Here is an 8,476-nt window from a genome sequence, read left to right on the forward strand (position 1 = left end):
TAAGCCCTGCACCTCACTGCCAGCTACAATCTACACAGAGAATATTCCTCCCAATCTCTCTCTAGGGGAGATTTCTTAGGCATGCTTTGTAGCTAGATCCAGGTAGGCTATCAGTCACTGCAGTTGTGAAGAACATGCCAACAAGAATAACCCAAGGTAAGACATAAAATCTATCTCATGGGAGCTCAGAGGCTGGACGAGATTGAATTAAAATCTCTCTTTTGCTGAGTCAGACCTTTTAGATAATTACCCGCTGATATGAGGAACATTTCCCCTCTTGGCTGTAAGTTCAGAGGGAATGCAGACAATGGCATATTTGGCTGCAATCACAGCAGCCCCCCCACTATGAATCGAAGCTATGAGAGTCAGATAGCACAAAGCTAATCTCTGGCCCCACAAAAAGGCCTGAGGGAGCAGCCCAAAATGGAAGCAGTATTAATACCACGGTTGCTTTGCTTGTCAGGTATCTTTGCTTGTCTTACGTGCCTTGACCACGACCTCCAGCATCGTGTTGTATGCCAACAGACAAACAGTGTACATGCAAATTAAGCATAGCATACATCCCTGTCAACAAAATAATGGCCTTGAAGTAACAACCATGCATGCCTAAGTAACCTATTAAAGTTTGCTCTGGGGTACACAGTAGCAGTCTCACATCAGCAGTTCTACCACTGTCTCCAATCTCGCTTCCACTGCCAGGAGGCGGCACATCTGCACAACACAGTGACTGACAATCGATGGTTCACACACGGTTCATCCCCTTACCCCACCCCAACACACACTCACAAAACACCACCCAGCCAGGGTGCTCCCCTACGTGACTCAACTTGTGTTTCAGGGCTGAGGGGGGAGACACGAAGAGAGAGGTGGAGATGAGATAAACCTGGAGGAGCTGGGGAGGAAGAAACGGATATTTGCATCCCGTTTGGTTGCCATTCAGAGTCAGACTGGATCGGCTTGCACTGAAGAGAAGATTTGTCCACGGTGTGGTCTAATCTGTGCTTACAAAACTGCAACTGTAATTCTATTTAAACCCCGTAGTTGCAGCAGTTTGGATACTGAGTCGTTCTTTTATCATATTCTGTGAGACTTCGGGCTCCTCTGCAGCGCAGCAAAGCACAGAGCTCCACACAAAACGCAGCGCCTTAACGCGTAAAAAAACAATCAATGCACCTACAGTCCAGGGCGTTGCACTCCTTGCTGTCGGCAATCCGGAGAGCTACTTTCCAAACTGTCATAACATTATGAATCATTTACTGACTGAAGTATTAAACAGCACTGAAACATGCAAGTTGCATGAAAAATGTTTTGCGTGCATCTCCAGATTTCTGTCACGGATCTTATTTGTCGGTATCGTTTCAATTCTCCTCAAGTAAATTTTAAGTCACGACATTTTTGTTTAAGACTACAAACACTTGATTGCCATAGGTGACCCATTTTTGCAGCTTGGGTGGTTTATACTTACCCCTATCTCCTGCCCACGAAGAATCCTTTCACAAGAAGTGACCCATATCCAAAGCGAAATCGCATCTTGTTGAGTCTATTAATCTGTGAAGGGAGGATTTCCTGAGCAAATGCTTGAAAATCAACATCTAAACATTGTTTCCGAATAGTATCCAAAGGGAATCCGCACGCATGTCGAGGCTGCGTCGATCCTCCAGAATCATTGCGAGCGCTGTCCGCGGAAAAGTGGTGCTGAAAGTCTCAAGTCCCAACTTTAAGCTCTGCGCGAAGGGGAAATAAATGGCACGTCCAGGAGGGCCACTCACTAACACAGCTCCTGCGATGAGAGGATCAGATTTTAAGGGGATAACAGAGCGGTGAAGCACGTATCCCGCACCCGAGGCGTGAGCGCTCTCCAGCTGATAGACGGAAGACTGTATGCGCCCCGTGCACTGGATGTGATTGATGTTAAATGCATCGCAGCACACCGCCTTTATCGGGGAAGAAATGCACCATCAATGAAGGTGGGGGAAAGGTGTGAAAGCCAGATTACAGCGTGTAAGACCAGCAGCGCTTCGGCTGTGGCTGCAGAGTCAAAGTGTGACATGAAGCCTTTGCTTCTTTTTGGTGAATCTTAACGTCGATTCGGCCGCCTGGTGTCTTACCTCTCGGCACAGACTTCACTGTCGGGTTTTGCACGTTTATTTTCTCCTCTGTGATGTGACAAACAAGCGCAGGAAATCACGCTGCCCGTCTGCACTGACAGTTAAGTGCCAATTCAACTCTGTTTGAAAAAAATATCTCACTATTCGAGACAGTTAATGACTCAATTTGTGAGACACAGCTGATGTCTGTCAGATCATTTGGACGCGCGAGACAAGATGCAACAAATTACTATCAAATTATCTGCCATATGATTGCGCGCGTTCAGCTCCATTCTCACGGGGACAGCAGACGACGTGGTGTGATTGTTCCAAATATGACGCTTCTGGGTCGACTCAAGTGTTACAGGTGCTGTCGCGCAGCCTTTGCAGTATGTTCAGTCCCAAAGCGCCTGGGATGCTGTGCGTGGATATCGACGAACATATCAAGTCCAATCACCGAGTGCGAGAACTCAATTTTGTTTGGTGCGTGCGTGTGAGCGTGCGTGTGCGTGTGTGTGACGGACAGCAGCCACGTTCTGCAGCAGAGTACATGAAATCATGTCCAAGGGCATGCCTATATATGTCCGACATTATTCAGGAAAAAAGCGAGAAATTAGTTTTAAACCGAGCGTGCAGTGTTATTATTTGAGACCTTAACGCGATTGATGGATCAATCTTTTGGCTATTAACCTTCAAAAGTCTACAAAGTGTGTTGCAGAGACGAAGAACCTCCTCATCAATCAGTTTAACTGTGGCATCGGTGCAACCTGCAGGAGGGATTGATTAATTTTCCATGATGTCCAATAGAAGGCTCGTGGTGATCATTCTGCTTTTGCTTCCAGTGTACGCGCAGCTGCTCTTTCTGCCTTCCTGATCACAGGGCCGAGTGGTGTGTGCGAGGCTTTCACAGGTCTGAGTGGGTCACACCTGTGGAGTGTTGGACTGACTCCACCACATCAAGGGAGCGTGGAGGTGTGTGTGTGTGTGTGTGTGTGTGTGTGTGTGTGTGTGTGTGTAGAGAGAGAGAGATGAGGGAAGTGAGTGTGTGTGTGTGTTTGTGTGAGTCCTTGGAGGGGTGTGTGCCATGTCTCTGTGGGCCTTGGAGGCAGCTGAGCCTCTGAATATTCATCTCCACCTCTGCTGGAGCAAATTCCAGCTACATGACGAGACTGACTGCAGTCTTGTGGGCTGTCATGGGACCATATAAGCCCTGGAAAAACAAAAAAAAGAGCTAACTCGTGCACATTATTGAACAGGGTGTTTTACATCTCTATATTACCTCACAAAGCATCAGCTGTCTTCCATCTGTCAGCTCCTCAAACCAGTGTTCTATTTCTGTTTAGCATAGTTAGCACAATAAGTGAATTATTTAGCTGCGCAGAATGGATACAAAAGTTATTTCTACCAGGAGACCCATTCCCGCTTCGCTTTCTGCTGCAGTGCACTGGAGCACGGCCTCGCTGAACGTGTCTGCTCTGCGGATAACATGTTAACGCCGCTGAGTCCTCCCCGTCCCTCTGTGCAAGGCAAACTCTGGAGATTACTTGTTTCAATTAGCCATGGGGCGGAGAGAATTTAAGCCATGTTAATTCCAGTCACTAGTGAAAATCCCAGTGCAAAAGACTAGTCACTGAGGCATAATCGCCTGCCCCCAGACATGTGTCATTTCATGGATATATTGGGGGAATTAGTCAAAATGTAAATTCTGAGGTCACGGGATTTGCAGTTTGTTAATGGGATTCATTAAAGAGCTCCTGCACAATTGGTGTGATTTGGAGTGACCCTCTGCTTTTGACAGACCTGACCTGTTTTTTGTTATTCCGTCCACTCACACATCCCCTTTTTCCCAAGAGTAAAAGAGAATTTGCTCTTAAATATCTTATTTTACTAGACAAATGTTGAACTAAACTGACAGCGTTAAAAGTTTTCAACTAAAGAATAACACTGACTGTAAGTCAAAGAAGGAGGAGGAGAAGAAGACACGGGAGTCCCTCAGTATGAAATAAACTGATAGTTTGAACAAAATATGATGTTTCTGTTTCGTATCTTTTCATCAACGTCTGTGTCATCTAATATTGAACTCTGGGGGTATCGGCTGACATTTGATTATATAAAATTGAGCTTCTGACTGGCTAACACGCCCACAAGCTGGAAGACTTAGAAATGAGTCAGTTTGTCACTGTCTGTTTGAAGCAATATTTTACAAAGATGAAATGGGCGAGCCAGGGCAGATAGATCGGCCATATGCTCCATGTGTGAGTGATATATTTTTTTTGAGATGCTGGCAGGGTGACAGTTGTCACAGGTGCAACCGTTGAACTCTCGAAACCTTTTATATAAGAGACTGGCTACAGTGCAAAGTACTGTACACGGTGTGCACAAGGGAAAATAGCATATTTCATCTGCAGCATTCTCTCAAACACTGACGCAGACTAAACATATTACTGCTGTCTTCATCTGAGATAGGAAGTCGCCTCATGAACAAAAGAAAATGCTGCTAATAAGAGTTATTATTAAAGCTGTGCAAACCTCCTTATTTCTAAATCAGCAGCGTGGATTTATGATGCGTGCTATGATGCTTTTCTATAGAACAGGCAGCCTAGTTTCAAGTTTAGCTTATTTCAACTATCGTTTAAGTTATTTTTCAAGCAAAAATGACAGAAGCAAGGCTAGTTCCAGGTTCTCGCATGTGAAAATGTGCATCTTTTTTCAGTTTAGTAGATTTAATATCTTCTGCTTTTGGGACACCTGACTTGGCTCGAGGATACTGACAGCCATTTTCACTGCTTTCTGTAGACCAAATCAAGAAAATAAGTGGCACATTAATTGATAATGAAAATTGCTGCTGATATTGAATGCCAATTGTAAAATACTTGAAGTTTATTCATGACAGACATGAATCTCACATGCATTTGTAAAAAAAACTGTGCACAGGAGGACGGCGTTATGTTGTAGCTGGCATTCAGAGGTGCCAGCAAAATATGCCTCCAGCTGGGTGCCAAAATCACAGAGAGGACAATAAAGTACAGTATGTGGATGTTATACGTACCTTTAATCTAAAAATATCAAATCTCTGTGGGTGTCTGCTGAGTGGAAGCAAACTCGCTCCACATTTTCTCACTAAAACCTCATGCGTGCCTTTTATGTTGCTGTGGTATTTGGAAATGACCCTGAATTAAATTAAGGAAAAACTCAATTCAAGGGACATTTGCTTTGCTGTGACAGATGTTTTGGCAGTTACAAGCCTGGTACTGGTGTCGTCCGTGAGGCACAGACACAGCACATGAAATGTAAGGTTCCCTTCTGTGTTGCAACAACTGCATCACCTACTGTATATCACTGTCGATGGCAAAGTTTGCTTCATATTTCACTGACTTCGTGCTCTATAAATATGCTGGATACATGATCTCTTTGCTCCTAGGCTATTAAATAATGGGTTGTTGTTGAATGTCACTAGAAATATGGGTTTGGGCCGGTTGTAACTGGCATGACAGCAGCCCCTGGTGGTCATGTGATTTTACATCCTCAAACACATTAAATGATTCACTATCAAAACATAACACAAAAATTTAATAAAAGGCTAATGTGTCTTTAATTAAAGCCTTTTATTAAGTCTGTTATAGCAGATAAATGTAGTAAGACATGTGTTAAATCATGTAATTGATGAATTATTGATATTGAAGAAAGCTGGACATTTCTCCAGTGTTTTTTCACACTTTTTTTTTTTTCAGTCTGTATAAGAAACTAGTGATTTTAGATAACATCCGCTTGCTGGTGCCTTTTAGTAAAGGCTACACACAGAGAAGGCAATGTCACTTTAAGGCCAGAAAACCACAACATCGTAGATGGCTTCTCTTATGTGTGAAGCCAAGCACAATCTATTTTGGCCCTGGGCAGAACAACACAATCTCCTGCTTATTTAGTCATTAATGTGCATATTTACCTGCAGAAAACAGGCGCTCCAAAGGTTAATGTTGTCAATATCTTTGCAGTCTTCGATTAAACACACTTAAGCTGCTGCGTAGCCTTTGGTTGTGTGTCATACATCTTCACTGGGATTGCCATATTAAGAGATATAGGACACACAGTGACACTCTGGTTGAGGCTGTCTGCTGCTATCATATAAGACATGACTGCTAGCAAGATGCTGTCTGTTTAACAATCACACCCTTGATGTCTTCAAAAATATATATCTGTCTGGTTCAACTGTTATTTTACTTTGTAAAGTGCTTTGTAACATTATTATTATTATTATCATATGTGTGCTTACATCTTAGAACGTGAGGGAAAATAGGAAATATCTGATTATGCTAACATAGCCTTATTTATTTATTTATTTATAAACTTTATTGGTATAATGTTTTGCTCATTTCAGGCGTGTTGTCTTATTTTTGTGAAATGTAATTAATAATCCTCCATGTTTACGTCATTATTAAAGTGTTGTTGTGATGTATTTCATATAACCTCTTTTACTTACTCTAATTGTGTCATATGTTAGCATGCTAACATTGGCCTTGTCAGTGGATTCGATTTGCTACACGATGCAACAGTTGCACCATTCTTGAATGATTTGGACGTCATGTCAGGCCAGTTTTATGTACGCATAGTGAAATGTGCCACAGGTTGGGTGAGCCTTCCTATGGATGCTCAGCTTTAAGGTTAAATGATGTATTGAGCTGTTATTAGACCCCAGAGTGAGTGTCAGGCTGTGTCGTTTTAATCTACTGGGCCCTCCACCAGATGACACGATTTTCCAAAGCCCATCTAATGAACCTTTTACCTTAAGGTACAGCTGGCCCCACTGGCTTGACGGGCAGTTTCATCTAAATGCCACGATCCGATCAGTTTGTCACCTTGTGAAATGCTGATGCTCTTCTGGGTTTGAGACCCGTGGCACCTGTGTGAGGCCTCTCCTCGCCGGCCAGTCCTCAAAGCATCGCCGACATGACGAGCACACGTTAGCCAGCGATCAGGCTTTACGCTGCCATCAGTGAAACAAATCACACAATGATTTGGATGTATGGGTCAGAGTCAGGTCAGTTTGATTTATATAGCCAGACACAAATTTGCCTGGGAAGGCTTTACAGTCTGAGCAACATACAGCTGTAACCTTGAGCCTTCAAATTTGAATTGGAAAAAACTCAATAAAAACAGGCTTTAACAGGAACCTCAGGAAGTCGACAGACATGCTGCGTACAGACACATTAGAGAGAAGCAGGAGACGGCTCAGATGAATGAGGGAGTTCCTTATGAGCAAACAGTTACTGTACTATCAATAGTTCTCTCATTTCAGCTGCACACCTTTTCAAAAACCTGCCTCATCCTGCGCATGTACCGAAAGAGGTGGGCGCCCTCTTTTGGACATGGCGGGAACTGCGTCTCTTCTCCTGTGTGCCAATGGTTCACCAGAGACTTGTGAAGAGAATGGGTTGCCGTAGCAACAGCAGATAGTAAAAGTGCAACCTCTTGAGTATGACCCTATACAGATATGTTTAATTGTGTGACGCCTGAAAGAAGCGAGAGGCAGAAAGCGCAGGAAGAAACCCACGGAGGGGTTTTCTCCTCGCTGTGTTTATGTGTGTGCGCCTCAGATGATGGATGTTTGACAGTTTACCTCTGCAACATGTGTGTTTGTGATAATATTATGTGTTCACCGCCCTCTGATAATCCTCTCACTGTAACACTGTGGTAGTGCTGAATGTGAATGATTACAGTGAGTGAGACCGTTCCTCCTCTGACAGCTGAGAATATGTCGACTTTCTGTTTTTCATTGTTTGTTTTTCCTGTATTTGTTAATATAATTTAATTATACTGGCCCGGAGAAACACGTCCACTGAAGTACATTTTCTTTCCTGCATCTTATAATGGTTTCTTGGCCTACACTGGAACATATCAACAAGCTAAGCTCCACACAGAGGTTGGTGGACAAAATATCATGAACACCTGCAGAACATAATGCTGTCTGATACAAAACCTCCACAAAAGCTCCATCGTTGAGGTCAGAAATGTGTACATTTTAAAATTACATTTAAAATGTACATGAATACACACACACACACACACACACACACACACACACAAACACCATCATTTTGGGGGAAATTACATGGATTTACATTCATTTCCTGGAGACTAACCCGAGCCATGACCAGAACCACTGCTTGCTTGACCCGAACTCTTACCCCAACCAGTCTTTACCCTAAAAATGAGTCCCCACAATGTGACTATGTAAACAGATTTATGTCCCCACAACATGAATGACACGCACCCACAAACAAACACACAAACTCATGCACAGAGGGGAACAAATATCAGCTGCACCTCTATCACCACAGGTATGGGTTGGATTTCTGACAGCTGCTGTATTAGTTTATTAGATTGCAGTTATA

At 43.4% G+C, this 8,476-nt stretch overlaps 1 protein-coding gene across 1 annotated transcript in view; it reads right to left on the reverse strand.

Annotated features, from left to right (window-relative positions):
• The window catches only part of LOC143327606 (metabotropic glutamate receptor 4-like), a 152,666-nt gene extending 150,809 nt beyond the window's left edge, over positions 1–1,857 (reverse strand). The window contains exon 1 of the mRNA XM_076742057.1: positions 1,466–1,857. The gene's annotated coding sequence lies outside the window, so the exon portion shown is untranslated. The remainder of the gene's footprint in view (positions 1–1,465) is intronic.
• Positions 1,858–8,476: the final 6,619 nt, after the last annotated feature.

The sequence above is a fragment of the Chaetodon auriga genome, chromosome 2 (assembly GCF_051107435.1).
Source record: "Chaetodon auriga isolate fChaAug3 chromosome 2, fChaAug3.hap1, whole genome shotgun sequence".
In the NCBI taxonomy this organism is placed as follows: domain Eukaryota; kingdom Metazoa; phylum Chordata; class Actinopteri; order Chaetodontiformes; family Chaetodontidae; genus Chaetodon; species Chaetodon auriga.